At 41.5% G+C, this 15,500-nt stretch overlaps 1 long non-coding RNA gene across 2 annotated transcripts in view; it reads left to right on the top strand.

The window, feature by feature from the left end:
- LOC140595282 (uncharacterized) overlaps positions 1–15,500 on the top strand; it is a 154,467-nt gene that overhangs the window by 56,108 nt on the left and 82,859 nt on the right. For both annotated transcript variants that reach the window (XR_011996781.1, XR_011996782.1), the window contains exon 2: positions 3,415–3,524. This is a non-coding gene — a long non-coding RNA (uncharacterized lncRNA). The remainder of the gene's footprint in view (positions 1–3,414; positions 3,525–15,500) is intronic.

Genomic DNA, 15,500 nt, shown 5'->3' with positions numbered 1-15,500 from the left:
TCCCACATTTCATCCTGTACAGAATGGACATAATGACAGTACTCATTATGTCCTCATTGCCCCATTGTAAGGCTTGGACAAAGAATGCATGGAATTTCTGACGCCTAGTAGGTGCTCAGTAAAGCTGAGCAGGTGTGCGGCCTCACATTCTGTTTTCTGTAGCTGCTGAAGGGAATCCAGGTTTCATATCGGTTTACGATGGATTCTGGAGAAACAGCCCTACTGTAAAAGTGTTCCTTCTGATATGCAGCACATTATAGTAAATGGCATTATTCATGGATGTGTCAAAGCCATAAAATAGGAGATTTTGAGGCGATCACAGCTGTGAATGATTAATATTTTCATCCCAGGATGCCACGGAGGTAGCAAGGCTATGTTAATTATTACATGCCTGAGCCTCGTACTGTGGGCTTCCTCCCCGAGTGCCTGTTAATTTGCTCATATGCTGTGCAGCGAATGGGACTAGAGAAATCTCCCCTCGGAAAACAGTGGATCTCCGGCAGTCTTCCTGTCCCCGGTAACCGCTTTATACTTGTGCAGGAGGGAAAGAAAAAAATCCCCCAATCCAACAACAGTGATGGGTTTTTAGCAGAAATGCTAAAGAAACACTTTATCAAAGATGGCTCTGAGCTTTCCTTTTTGTTTGCAATCTACTTTTTTTCTCGTATTTCTCTTGAAAATTTTAAAGGCACTGGAATCATGAATACCCCATCCACAAACACTATCATCTCTTAAATTGTTTTCCATCGGTATTAAATCTTAAATTTCTTGGGCCATGTCCCTATTATTATTTAAAATGTATTTTCACATCTATGGACTGTTTTCTCTTGCACTTTGGATGCAAAGAAAGCAATCCTACCTCCGTGTAAATATTTGTTTAGCCTTCAGTGTTGTAGCTCTTTATTTTGAGGATGTTGGTCTCATACCTTTACCTCTACGACCCCTTATAAAAATAGAGGTAGATCGTTAAAAATTAAAGAAAGAAAAGAGGGCCAAGAGCTGTGCGCTCATCCCCGAGGTGAACGTGTGAGTTTCTCTAAACCCTAGTGTGCTCTTACACAACCGAAACCAATTCCTCCTGCAATTTCCGTAAATCTCTCTATTCATATGATTTCCCGAGGATCCGTCTCTGTTGAAAAATCTAGTTGAAGCCGCCTGGCAGTCTGAAAAGAGGAAGATCTATTAATTTCATCATTTGTATGAATCATGTCTAAATGATCTCAGCAGAGAAAATGTGTTACCCATTTAAATCTCATCATTACATATTATATAATAATTACTGCTAATTCTAGTTTGGATGGGCCATGCTTTGGCTTTCCATCCCCCCCTCCCATTTTTTTAAAGTGGAGGGTAGAGTGACCTCACCGAATCCAGCCCCTCCAGCCTCTGGGCCTTTTGCTTGCCTTCCGTTATGGACTTAATAGCATCAAGCGTCTAGCCAACTTGAAGTCTGTTTTGTGCTAGTAATTAGTATTCATTTTGTGAACGTGGAGTTCACCCCCAGCACCGAGCGGAGCCTCCTGTTAATCACCGCTGTGGCTTCCTCCCTCTGCCTCTGATCTGTCTGCCTCGTGCACCGTGTCCCCTACCTCATTTTTTTGCCCTTACCAGCCGCACGGGCACCTCCACTCCGCACCGTGTCAGAATTAGAGACTTTGGACAGATCTGTAATCACGCCGTCCTCATCAACCCTGTGCATGTTACTCATTTCACTTCCACATCCGAACCGCTAATATGCCTTAATTTCTCTCACTTTGTGAATATTTAATTCCTCCCTTTTCAACATCATTTTTAGGTTGTGTGAATCATTTTCAAAGCCTTTGCTCTCCCCCCCCCCAACCCCAACCCCGCACTAGCATCTGCATATTTTATGAAATGGCACGGTTGAGTCTCGGAGGGCTCTTGATAAAAATGGAACTGGCAGCCTGCTCATTAGCTGTTTACCTGGAGCTGTGTGAGTCCCCGATAATGGCCCGCTCCCATTTGGATCCGAATTGGGATTCGCTGACAAATAACAACCAGCCGCCTTCTCAGGGACGGTGCCTGCCTCCCCGTGGCCTCCTCTCCTCTGATGTGGCCTGAGAGTTTCTGGGAAACTTGCTCCTGGGGGGCCTGTCCGAGGGAACCTTACACCCTCACTTTGGAGGTGGTTCCATTCCCAAAGGGGAAACACAAAAGCTTCAGCAAGGTAGCACCTCCACGCACAGGGAGATGCCCCTGAAAGGACACGGTCTGAAGGGTCAGGGTATCTGACCTTTGCGAGTTTTGCAGACTCCAGAAGCCAGTTCTCTGCTTTAACCAGGTGCCCAACAAGCCCCACTCCGTCTGGGCACTGGGGCTTCCTGGGCGCAGGCTGGTTTTGAAATCAGGAAGATTGCAGGCCAACGGGGCTGGGTTGGTCACCCTGGCTGTGACTCACTCTAGGGCTTGCGTGACGTCCCCGACCTTGAATGTAACGGAGGTGGTGGAGGGATCGCAGAGGTGGGCCTTCTCTGTGTCTACCCTCCAAGCTGAGGGAAGGGCACAGACCACAGGCCTGTGGTCCGTGAGCTTAGCTGGAACACCTAAGTATTCTTTATTGGATGATACCCTGCATTTAAAAATCGGGAGACTCACATATAAAAATTCAGAATGTTCACTTCTCTTGAAAAACCAGAGACGTGGCGGTACTGTGTCCCCATTCTTTAGGGGAATGATGGATCGGCTGGAGCTGGACAGTGACTGTCCCTTTAGGTGGGACACTTGCTTTCCGGTTTTACAATCCTCCAGCTGGCTGCATTAAGCCTGTGTACCAATCTGATCTCGGTTCTCATTTGACTGTGCAACCCTGGATAAAACCGAGTGTTGGCTTTGCGGCAGGTTCAAGTCTCAGTTTTGTCCTCTCTGAGCTGGCTGCCTTTCAGCAGGATGATAAGTAAATATACTGGGTCTCAGTTTTCTCATCTGTAACTCGAGCGTAATAGAAGTATGCCAGTATGATATGTTGTAAAAATTAAGTTAAATAATATACGTATATTGAGAAAATGCTTAGAAACAGCGTAACCATGCCCGGTACAAGTAAGCGTTCATTAAGAGGGCTTGTTCTTTTACGTCTTATTATCATTAGTTTTTTTTTTTAATTTTTTTAAATTTATTTATTCATGATAGTCACACACACACACACACAGAGAGGCAGGCTCCATGCACCGGGAGCCCGATGTGGGATTCGATCCCGGGTCTCCAGGATCGTGCCCTGGGCCAAAGGCAGGCGCCAAACCGCTGCACCACCCAGGGATCTCTTATCATTAGTTTTATGGAAAAATAAACTGGAACCCAGAATTGCCTGGTGAACTACTTAGAATAGAAATAGAGACTGTGTGAATGAAAAGAGTAAGAAGGACGTATTATCGGCGTTATTTTTTTTAATGTCTGTAGGAACCAAATATTGAGGTGTACCCAAGCAGCTCCAGGTGACCACCTGCATCATTATAAAGATACCACTGACTGTGGCGCCGGAAACAGAACATTCCATTCTCCGCGTACAGGTAATCTTGTGTTCCTCCTTGCATTAGCAAATCCTCTAACACCTTTTTGAATTCAACAAACCTATACTTTTTATACAAAGTGAATTTCTTTGTAGTAGAATCTGTTTCCTAAAGATTTTCTCCTGTTGAAATGGTTTTATCCTATCGTAGCCTTGTGACACTGGGGATTTTATCACCAGGCAAAAATGATATACTATTAATACCTTGGATTTACATTGCATTTTTCTTCCAAAGAGTTCAAAGGTACTAGATGGTTCTTAAAGAAATGGTATTTGATACTAGTGAAGAAGATGTTATACCACAGGAAATGACTGTCTATTTTTAAACGTTTCCTCCCCCCCCCCTTTTAAAACAGACTATTGTAATATCACAGGCTCAGAGTTTTTCTAAGGAGATAATTTGGGGATCTCTGTGGTTTGGTGAAAAGTAGTTTTGATCCTGAGTTATTAGTACCTATGTTTGAATTTCTGATTGGTTCCTGGAAGCTGTCTGGGCTTGGTGACTACAAAAATAGGAAGATTTTAAAAAGAGAGTTAAGCAAAGGGACTATGTACAGAGCTGCGAGCAGCTATTGGTAAACCTCCAGAAGAATAGGGTACTAGAGGGCTACTCACAGAGAGGCTCTTTTATGATCCTTGTGCCTCAGAGGCAAGGGGAAGGAGAGGTGGGTAGACTCCGGAGACCAAGGGCCATGTGGAGATGACCACCCTATCCCAAGAGGATCCCAGTCCACCCAGGTAGGGAGCTGAAGGAAAATATACTGAGATCACTGTCTCTTTTTTTCCCCCTCCAATGTCCTAGTAGAGTTCCCCATGGGCCAAATCCAACCAGAAGCTTTGGGAAGAAGAACCCTTTGTAGTGGCAGGTACTGCTTAGCCTCCCAGGGCACCGCAAGCACGGAGCCAGTATAGAAGGAATCAGAAAGGGACAAACAAGCATAATCAGCTATGATTCCAAGCCAGTCTTTTAACGTCCCTGAGTTTCCTTCTCAGTAGCTAGAGCTGCGTGCATCATACTTACCTTAAAGTGTTATGTGAGGACAAAGTGACATCACACATCACACACACACTCTCCTGGCACGCAGCAGGTCCTCATTTGAAAGATGAAAAAGACTGGTGCTTTGCATACAGCCTTCTCATCTATGGGGCAACACAAGCCAACGGCTTGGATGCTAGTGTTGTGAAGTTCTATGAAAATATTTGAGCCCTGAAAATTCAAAGCATTGTTTAAAAATATAAAACGTAACTCAATAACAATAGATAGATCCTTTATCAATTTTATATGAAGCGTAATAATGTCATGAATTATTCAACTTTGTCCATGAATCAAGCTGTAACCAATTCTTATTTAGTTCTATATAAGCTTATTTAAAATGGGATGGGTTCGATATGTCCATCTAGGATGTATAGAGTTCTCAGTGAATCTGTTTCACAGACTGGTTTTCCTGGGGAAGATTATGTTTTAAAAGGTTTATGTTTACTGTCATCCCGGTGCTGTTGATGAATAATCAAATAGCAGAGCAAGCAGGGACATTGGAGAATATGGGAAAGAGGCAGAAGTAAAACAACAACAACAAAAAACCACGCAGAGAAAAACCTACAACTGGTGGTCCCTACCTAGGTCACACTCCAATGCCATGATCCTTTTACATAGACATAATTATGTCTCACATAATTAAATTAAATTTTAAAATTCAAAATAGAATTTTAAAAGAAAAATCCAACTATACTTCCCTGATTCTAGAAAACTTTTTCTCTTTACATCTTCTTAGAAATTAAGATCCCTTTTAAGTGACATCATATTAGATTTAATGAATACAGGGTAACCAACATTTAAAGATCATGACATTTTGCGTAGAAACTGGGACTTCTGGTTTCTACCTAAAGATTGAAAGCTCTCTCAACCCTGCTTCTAGGTATCCGCCGCCTCTCCCCTGCCCCCCCCCCCCCCCGCCCCATGGCAAATATAGTGAAACAGTAGCTCTGAGCTCTTGAGGGGACTGAGGCTCTCAGATCCTCCCTGTCCTTTCTCATCTCTTCTATGCTCACTGGAGTTGGTGGAACCTAGTCTAGTGGCTCTACACTTGGGGTTTCTAGAAGCCCTATAGGGAGGAATGGAGATCCATGGACTGATTTTAATATTCTACAGTATTAATGGGCATCTTACCCAGAGTAAAGCAAGAAATCAAGTCATTGGTTTACTTGAGTATAATAATAATCGTTACCTCCTAACCAGAAGTTCTGATTATCAGGTGATGAGCAAATAGCAATAGATAGTAATAAAATAAGGGGTGAGGGGCAATAGGTCTGATACGTAGTAAATGCAGTGTGACTGATAAGTGTGGATCTCTTGGGATGAAAGAGAAAGGGGCAGGGAAGAAGGAGTCATTGGCAGTGGAAACTTGAAGGAAATGTCACTCCAGAGACAGTTAGTGACCTGTCCAAAAAAATCACATGCCTAGCCAGGAAGTGGCAAGGTTTCTTGGCTCTCAGTCCAGTATCCTTTGCTTTCAAACTGCCTTCTAACTTGGCAGTCAAACTTACGGAAAAAAATACATTCAAACTGCATAAGCAAATACTCTCTAACAAGATGACTTCCAGAGAAAAGATTTTCCTGCTTTTGTCCAGGTACATGCCAGCAAAGGATTTGAATAAAAATAGCTATGTTATTATTATTGTTAGGTACCGTATTCCCTGATATATATATATATAGGGACATCAGGGTTTTGCACCAGGATTATTATTTCTCTTGTTAGATCCTTCCTATATTATATTTTACTTTATATATGGTAATATATTTGGTATATTGGAGGTAATAGATCACTGTAAGCTTAATATCCATACCTGGAAATTTGGGATTACAGTAAGTTATTTTGTGATGGTAACCAGAGATGTGGGCATAATATATGGGATGTTTTTTTTTTTAAATTGGAGTTCATTTTGCCAACATATAGCATAACACCCAGTGCTCATCCCATCAAATGCCCCCCCTCAGTGCCCGTCACCGTCACCCCCACCCCCCACCCACCTCTCTTTCCAACACCTTTTGTTCATTTCCCAGAGTTAGGAGTCTCTCATGTTCTGTCTCCCTCTCTGATATTTCCTACTCATTTTCTCTCCTTTCCCCTTTATTCCCTTTCACTATTTTTTATATTATGGGGATGTTTTTTTAAACTCCATGAGCAATGGGGTGCCTGGGTGGTGCAGTCAGTTGCGTGTCCAACTCTTGGTTTCAGCTTAGGTCATGGTCTCAGGGTCATGATCTCAGGGACGTGACATTGAGCCCCACATCGGAGGGCAGGGGAGCTGAGTGTGCAGCCTGCTTGAGATTCTCTCTCACTCTCCACCTGCCCCCCCCTTTCTCTCTCAAATAAATAGATAAATAAATCTTAAAAAAAGATAAACTCCATGAGTGAGAGGCACATTATAAATGTGAGCAATTATTCAATACCATTTTTGAAAACAAAATAGACCATCCACTCTCGCAAATAAAAGATAATTCTCTAGAGGATGTCTCTATGTCACCTTTCTAGTGCTAAATACTTCAAGTGAAGAAGCTTCTGGGCCTCTGCTTGTATGACTGTTCACAATCTAATTGATCTCACTGTCTGAATTGTCCTTTCTTAATTTCACCGCATTACTCATTTACTGCGCTCACTGTTCAGATATCTGTGAGAGGTAGCAGGGCTCCCCCCAACCTTAGTCAATTAGGCAAGCTATTGTTTCTGATTAAGATATCATATCCCAGAGAATAATAGCAATTAGAGTTGGAACAGAGACCCTGTGGGTCGTACAGTCCACTCCCCTGCCAGCTCAGGAGAATGTTTTACATTACACTGTAGTTTTGCCTGATTTTCCTGATGTTGGTTTTAAAAAATCCAAGCACCCATCAGTGTTAATTATACCCCTGTCCTGCATCCCTACCATGACTCAATCTTACTACTTTGCATTGCTGATTCTCATACATTGGCGTTGAATGATGGCTTCATGATGATATCATCTCATCAAAGGACAGAAATGTGGTTTTGAGCAGAGAAAGCAATTGTTGTTTCATTTGCTTTATTTATTTGAGACTGTGGGGGGAGTTGGAAATGAATTTTCTTCAAGTATATTCATTTGCCAGGGCTTCCGTGCTTAATGCCTGACGTAGTAGGTCAGTTTTTCGTTGACTATTCTTTTTTAAATCAAGTAAATCCATTATCAGAAAGGTTTTTTTAATAAATTTATTTTTTATTGGTGTTCAATTTGTCAACATACAGAATAACACCCAGTGCTCATCCCGTCAAGTGCCCACCTCAAAAAAAGGTTAATCTCTCAGTGTAGTGAATGAGAAACTAAGAAAGAAACTTCTCAGAACCTTCTTTGACTCAGTTCTTCTTTTGCATAAGGTTCAGGAGAATAGTTTCAGTAGGGGAAAATGACTCTGAGGGTGGTTAATATAAGAAGAGATGATGATAAGGGCACCTGGGTGGCTCAGTGATTGAGTGTCTGCCTTTGGATCAGGTTGTGATCCTGGGGTCCTGAGATTGAGTCCCATGTTGGGCTCCCTGCAGGGAGCCTGCTTCTCCCTCTGGCTATGTCTCTGCGTCTCTCTCTGTGTCTCTCATAAATGAGTCTCTCATGAATGAGTAAATAAAATCTTTTTAAAAAGAAGCAGATGGTGATAAAATTATTATTATTATTATTATTATTATTATTTTGTACTTTGAGCACTTACTGAATGCTAAACACTGTGCAAAACACTTTACATGCATTATCTCATTTAATCCTCACTGCTACCCAGAGCTAAGGACCATAATTATCCTCAAATGAAAAAGAGGTCAGAGAAGTTATAAAACCTGCCAAAGCCACACTGCTAGTAAGTTATGGAGCTAAGATAATAATAATAATGATAATCATATTGACTATTTAATAATTATAATTAATAATATTTAATGATAATCATAGTTGGAAGCCCTTCCCACCATCAAAGTGGCAATGTGAATAGGAAACAGGACTGTAATCTTTTTTTTTTGAGCTTGAGAATTTCCAGACATGCTAGCATTTCCCACTAAGTATTGTATTTGTTTGAATATTGTATTGAAATAATCTTATGTCGCTCTACCTCAATGGATTTAGTAAATACATATTTTGAACATTATCACTAATTTTGTTGGTTCTTTTGGTCACTTTACAAGTGATGCAAGTACATCATTTGTTTTAAATTGGAAACAGGACAGGAGGGAATAAAATAATAAAAATGGCCCCTTTCCCTGCCAGTCTTCAGCCTCTATTCCAACTCCTAGATGTATCACCTGCCAACAGTTCCTTTTGTCTTCTTTCAGAAAGATGTTATAAATATTAAAGTCACTTAATTTTCATGCCTGTTTTTTTAACCTAAGCAGGATGACAGTATGCATGTCGTGCTGTTTTCTTTTCTATCTTCATACATAACGGCAAGAATACATAAATAAAGTGTCTAATATTCGTTAGATATTGTTTTAAGCTCTTTATATGTATTAACTAATTTAATCCTCATGATGACTCTGGGAGATATGCATATTCCTATTCCTGTTTTACATGTGAGAAAACAGGCACAGACAGGTTAATAAATTGCTCAAGGACAAAAGTTGCTAAAGGGGTAAAGCTGGAATTTAACTATGCCTTGGAAATCTTACAACTTCGGGGAATAATAATGAATCTTATTCCTTTTCATTTCTGTATAATATTTCACCATTCACTATATCAGTCTCCTAAAATGAACATTTTGACTATGTGCTCTTTTTTTTTTCTATTTTAAATACGGTTGCAATGATAATCTTTAAGCACACACAACTTTGTATACATGGGCAAGCAAACATTTCCGATTCAGAGCCCTAGAGTAAAATCCCTTGGTCAAAGTCATGTGTGTTTAAAACGTGAGAGATAAAGCCAAACTACCCTTTAGAGAAGTTGCTCAAGTTTCTTTCCCATTGCGGAAGACTCTGACAACTTCGTTCTCTATCTTTTCTTTCTTCTTTTCTTTTCTTTTCTTTTCTTTTCTTTTCTTTTCTTTTCTTTTCTTCTTTTCTTTTCTTTTCTTTCTTTTCTTTTCCTTTTTTTAAGATTTTATTTATTCATGAGAGACACAGAGAGAGAGAGAGAGGGGCAGAGACACATGCAGAGGGAGAAGCAGGCTCCATGCAGGGAGCCCGACATGGGACTCAATCCCGGGTCTCCAGGATCAGGCCCTGGGCTGAAGGCGGCGCTAAACCGCTGAGCCACCCAGGCTGCCCCGTTCTCTATCTTAAAAAATTTCAGAGCCTTCAGAATTGAGGTTATTTTCCTTAACTTATCTTCACCCTAACTTTTTAAACTCATTCCTTTAGAAAACCCAGTGTTCTAACTCTTCTTGTTCACTGATTGGGCCATGCTTTTTGGCTCCTCTTTCCCCAAACACTGGCTATTCCCTCTACCTGGCATTCACTCCTGACCACCTTCAGTGGGCACATTCTTACTTATGTTTCATGACCCAACTCAAATGACTTTTCTCAATTCACCCGCAGACAGACCTGGTCATTTCCTTTCATAAGCTCTCAGCAACTTGCGTTGTAACAGGTTCAAACGTTGACAGTCACATACTCTAAGCTGCAGAAGTGTAGACTCCTCTTCCCACAGCTAAAATAAAATTTTAAATCAGGTGCCCTCATCTCCACCAATGGCTGAAAACTCTTAATCTCATCACCTCTGTCACCACCAAATTAAATTCCAGTAATATTTAAGATTCTCTACCTCTCCTCCTTCCTTCCTTGGTTTTATAATTTTTGAAGCATTGCTATTTGATGAGACAGTCATCCTGACAGTAAAGAAATATCCAGGGCTCAGACCATCCTCTGGTCCTACTGGTCTCCACTACAAATAGGTTATTTGATCCAGTGTTTGGGGATCATGTTCAGGAATTTCCTTCTCATATCTAACATTTCTGAATTCTTTGTCCATTCTCTACATCTTAGCATATACTCTGTGCTCCTTGGGAGATCTGGAACTCTTGGCTGGTTTCTTCATACCATACAGGAACAATCAGTGCTCTATGACACTGTCTTGAGAACTCTGCATCTGGACATGTTTCTGAGCCTTGCTAATGGTACTTGGTTTCCATGTATTTCTCTGGCACTGTGTTTGTTTCTCTGTTGCCATGTTTCTGTAGCATTGTGCTGAATGGGAGAGGACATTTTTCTAAGAGGCTTATTGGCTGTCTGGACTATGCCAGAGGAAGTGAGTTACAAGTCCTCATGACCCAGAATTTTCCAAACCTATCTGAACATTTGTCTCACACCCAACTTCTACCACTAAATGTTGTCCTTTATGAGGGGAGAAAGGCCACAGCTTCTTCTTAGATACCCACCAGTGACTTTACTCATCTCCAAAACTCTTCTCCCATCCATTGTAATTTTTTTAAGATGTTTTCTTTACCAGGTTGGAATAAGACTAAGCATCATCATATATCTGCCCCTATTTTTTGCTTTATTTCTGAAACAGTGTTTACACAGTCTTCTAAGCTCTTCCACTGATATTTGGAATTCTGATAAAACCTCTCTTTTTTCCCCTCTGAACCAAGCTTGTTCTGGAAAATCAAGAGCACTTTGACGTTCACGGTATTATTTGTTTTTCAAGTTAAAATGAATCGCAGTTTGGCTTTTTAAAAAATCTTAGTCTTTATCTACCTTCCTCTTGAAGGCATTGGTGAGGGTTAGAAATGTGGTCATAGGTATTGAAAATATACATTTTTTAACATCAACGTTTTACCCGCGGCCGGACCTGCAATGTATTATAATGTTTTTCACACGATTGCCATCCTCTGTTTATCCTTCACATCTTCCCGGTGAGCTCCTCTGGGAACACTTCTCATGTCATTTCAGCAGCAATGCCCTTGGGGATACATGTAAGTGCTCGAATTTATCAATAAACGTTTATTGAGCACCACTTCGTATAAGGCATGGTGCTAGGCATTGAGGATCAGCTTTGACCAAAATAGAGTCACAGACTTTCATGAGACTTACATGCTAGTGAGGTAGAGTCATATTTAACAAGTCATCAACACAATTTATTAATTATACCTGTGATCATTGTTTTTTATTATTTGCTTCTCCTTCTTATTATGAAGGCATACCATGGGCTTTCCTGGTTTATGCTCTGAGGGACACTTGAGTAGAGATGTGAAAAATGAATCTAAGTTAAGCAGGCAAGGGATGGTCAAAGAGAAGGGAGAAGGAGAACATCGAATTAAAAAACATGGCAAAAGTGCACTAGGGAGGAAGGACCTCAGCTTGTCCAAATCACTAAGAGAAGGCCCATTTGGCTGGATGACAAAGAGGAAGGGAGGGTGATCTGCATGACGAGTGGATGGAGCCAGAGCAAGCATTTTAATGTTTACTCAATAAATAAACGAATGAATGAGCTCAGAGCAGTCAAAGCTTTGACTTCCGCTCTAGGTTGAAAAGCATAGTTGCATGGAGTCTGTAGTTCTGTGATATTGACCAGTACGATTATGCCTGGTACAATCACAAAGCAAAAGAGAGACTGGGCTAAAGGCGGAGAGGTTGGAAATCTCCAGCATTAAATGCAAATGTCAGCTGGTTGCATCTCATCCACAGCAGCATCTTCAGAGCTAAGCTGACACAGAGCATTTCCCCTCAAACCTACTTGGTTGTTTCAGTTGAGTGAAGAAATACTTGAGAAGTAAACCATTCAACACCCCGTGTCCTGTGTCAACTGAGGGCAAGGTATCTGTTAAGAGAAGGGAATATTTACTGAAGCCTCAGATGGCGAAAGGTTAATAGGCACTCTGCTCCGTCCTTATCAGTGAGAGTCGGAACAGAAGGAAGGTCCAGGACAATCAGGCATCCTCAACTGATGGAGAACCGGGATAAATGTGAACAGAATTGATTCTGGCCTAGTAGGTGCCAGGCTGAGAGGGGAAGCTCCAGAAGGATCAATCCAGTAACCACTGCTTTGCGTTAGTAACCTGGAGATGTCAAGGGAAATATGGCAGGTACATTGTGGGTGTTTGGTTTGTGGCAACCAGCCAGTTGGAGCAAGGATTTTGCCCTCAGTGTATTATCTGATAGCTCTAATAAAAGTCAGATGGGAGAGCTAATCAGATCGTTCCCTTGGCCTGGACCCTTTTAAATCAAAGAGAGGTCTATTTTGGCTCTCCATGTTAAGTAGACCCAGAGACCTGACATTTTGTGTTTATTTGAAATGATAAACTTAATCATGAGCGAAATGTTAAGAGATGACAAAACTGGCCACAGTAAGGTCACATCGTGTCCCTGCCAAACATAATACAAGCTCTCGCCTTCACCGGGTTGCCAATCCCTGCCACAGGGGGACCGAGCTGCTTGCAAATGGAGACTGGAGTCTGTCTATGTGATAATTAATCCATGGCACTCAGGAAAGACTGCCAAATCTGCCATATGGTAGTTTATGACCTGGACTGCTGTTATCTCTGGAGAAAGCTAACATCATAATCTCATTTACTTGTTATCTGTGATTTGAACTTGTGCTTCTACAGGGTAAAATGCGAGCACAGTGAGGAGGCCCAGGATTCCAGAGCCCTGAGATATCGCCCCCGAACTTCCATCACAAAAGTGTGCCCGAAAAGCCACAAACCCCCTGACCTGGCCACTGCATGTGTCTTGACCTCACAATGCCTGAGTCCCATGAAGAAATCCGACAGATGTTTTACAAGGGCTCTACTGTACATGCAATAGAAACACCTAATAGAAAGGAAGAGGGGCTGCCTTCCAGAAACATCGTGGGGTAGAATCGTTAGGTGTTTCTTTGGAATGTGCAGACCAGGTGCTCATGATTGATTTTTTTCCATGCCGACATCTAGTTCGGGTGATGGGGTCACCTATCGGACTTCCAGAGGTGCACTGGGACTTTGGTCACATCTAAAAAGAGGTTTTTTGACAGGTAAATCTTAAAAGTAATTCGCAACTGCTCTAATTACACATGGCACATTGTAATAGTTCCTCACTGGGTCTCCACCCTGGAGAAGAAAGGCTGTGGGCTGTTCCCAAATCCATGACCTCTATCTGTGACCACAACCATTCCTCTCCTACTTGAGGGGTTACGTTTTAAAGATAAAGTTGCTGCAGATCTCAGGCCACACTCTTAAATTTGTAAGGGGAAACATACCGTCTCTGATGTTCTTAAAATCAACTTAATTTCTATTGTGAGCCCTGGTGGGGAGACTGCACATTGCTTTGCTAACATCTGTTCTTCCCTTACTTCCTCTGAGACAAATATGGAATTTTATTCAGGTTGTGAGCCCAGCTAAAATGCAGCATTTCCCAGCCACACTGGAACCCAGCAGGGGAACCACCTAGGACATCGTGGCCAATGAGATGAGATTGCGGGTCCCCATGAGGAAGATCAAAATGGAACATCTAACTGTTCTTTGCCTTTCTCTTGCTTCCTGGCCATTTTTTTCCCCCTTTGGAATGTTCCTGTAATGGTTGGAGCTTTAGCTTATCTACATCCCTGTGTACTCCAGAGCCATTTTGAGAATGAGAAATAGGAGAATGTGGTGGGTCACAGGCATTTTATAGATATGAAATATTATTTTATATTAATTATATATAATCATTTTATATTACATATATAATATAAAATATAAATACTATATATACATGCACACAATATATAGACCTTTATATACACACAGACACGTATTTATATATACACGTATCTCACAATGATGATGTTAGAGACACATACATTGCTGTTTTAATTCTCCTCTTATTTCCTATAAGCTCTTTTTTCAACATATAGGCTGAGGTCAAATTGATACACAGCGAAAGGCCCAGATCTTAAGGGCACAATCTCACTACTTTTTGTCTAATATATACCCTGAGATAACCCTAGTCAAGATAGAGAATATCACCATGGCTCTGGGTGATTCTCACAGGGTATTTTATCTTTTTCCCCATGATATTTGAAAGGGGTGGTTCAGAAGTGGTGAAGGCACATATTCGCCTCCTGCGGCCTTTAGGATGGGTGATACCCCATTGTTGACGGGGACTTGGGGTGGGCGTGCCTGGGAAAGGAGGTCGGGGAGTCACAGCTCATGGGAGGTTCTCAGACCTCTGGCCTTCCTCTTGTCGATCTTCTGTGTGGTCACTCTTATCAAGAAAGCATGTCAGGCTGTTTTCCGCAGACATATTCTGATTATGTGAACTAGATCATGTGGCCTGCGATAAATCACCCTCGCTGTCCCCTGGTATTTTGAAAACTGATGAAGCCGCTGATTCTTGGCTCCTTACTTTGTATGCAAATGATGAATTATAGATGGGAAATAGGAAAAAAAAAAAAAGGTTTTCCCTGGTTTGTCGGTTTGAAGCGAAGTGGATTAGAGAAAGAACACTGCTACTCTTGACTATTTATTGTGACATTGCTTAGAAACATTCAAACTCCAAAGCCCCCAAACCTCCGGGGACATTGTTAGCCTTCTGCAGGAATTATTAAAATGTACAGAAATGTAGGCGCCGCACTTTATAATAATTAATCAGGGTCTGTTGATTAATAAAGCTCATTTTTTAGTCTCGATGATTCCAAGTATCATACAAAGGACAGTGTCCTTGTCATTTTGATTAAGAAACCAGACTTTGCAGGGGAAAGAAGTACAGGAAGAGTTGCGCTTCCGCCGTCTCCCCATAAAATAAATATTGAATGAGAATATTAACTCGTTAACCTTGACAACAATTTGTAATTTTCATAAGGGGGAAAAAACTCGCATATTCAGCAAATAAATCGCTGCGGGGATTTCAGGAAAACAAATTGGAGAGAATGAAGAATGCTACCATATGAATTCTGTCATTTTTATGGGCCAGGGTGATTAATTTGTTTGTTTAGGTCCCTCAATTAAGGCCACAAATAGTGTAAGGTGTCGGGAGCAAGTTAACCGTTAGGTCTGCTATGGAAGCATCAGCTGCGAGTCAGAAAGAAAGGTCGT

Source organism: Vulpes vulpes, chromosome 14 (assembly GCF_048418805.1).
Source record: "Vulpes vulpes isolate BD-2025 chromosome 14, VulVul3, whole genome shotgun sequence".
Lineage (NCBI taxonomy): Eukaryota > Metazoa > Chordata > Mammalia > Carnivora > Canidae > Vulpes > Vulpes vulpes.
Note: the sequence above shows the minus strand (reverse complement) of the source record. Positions and strands in the feature narration are given on the sequence as shown.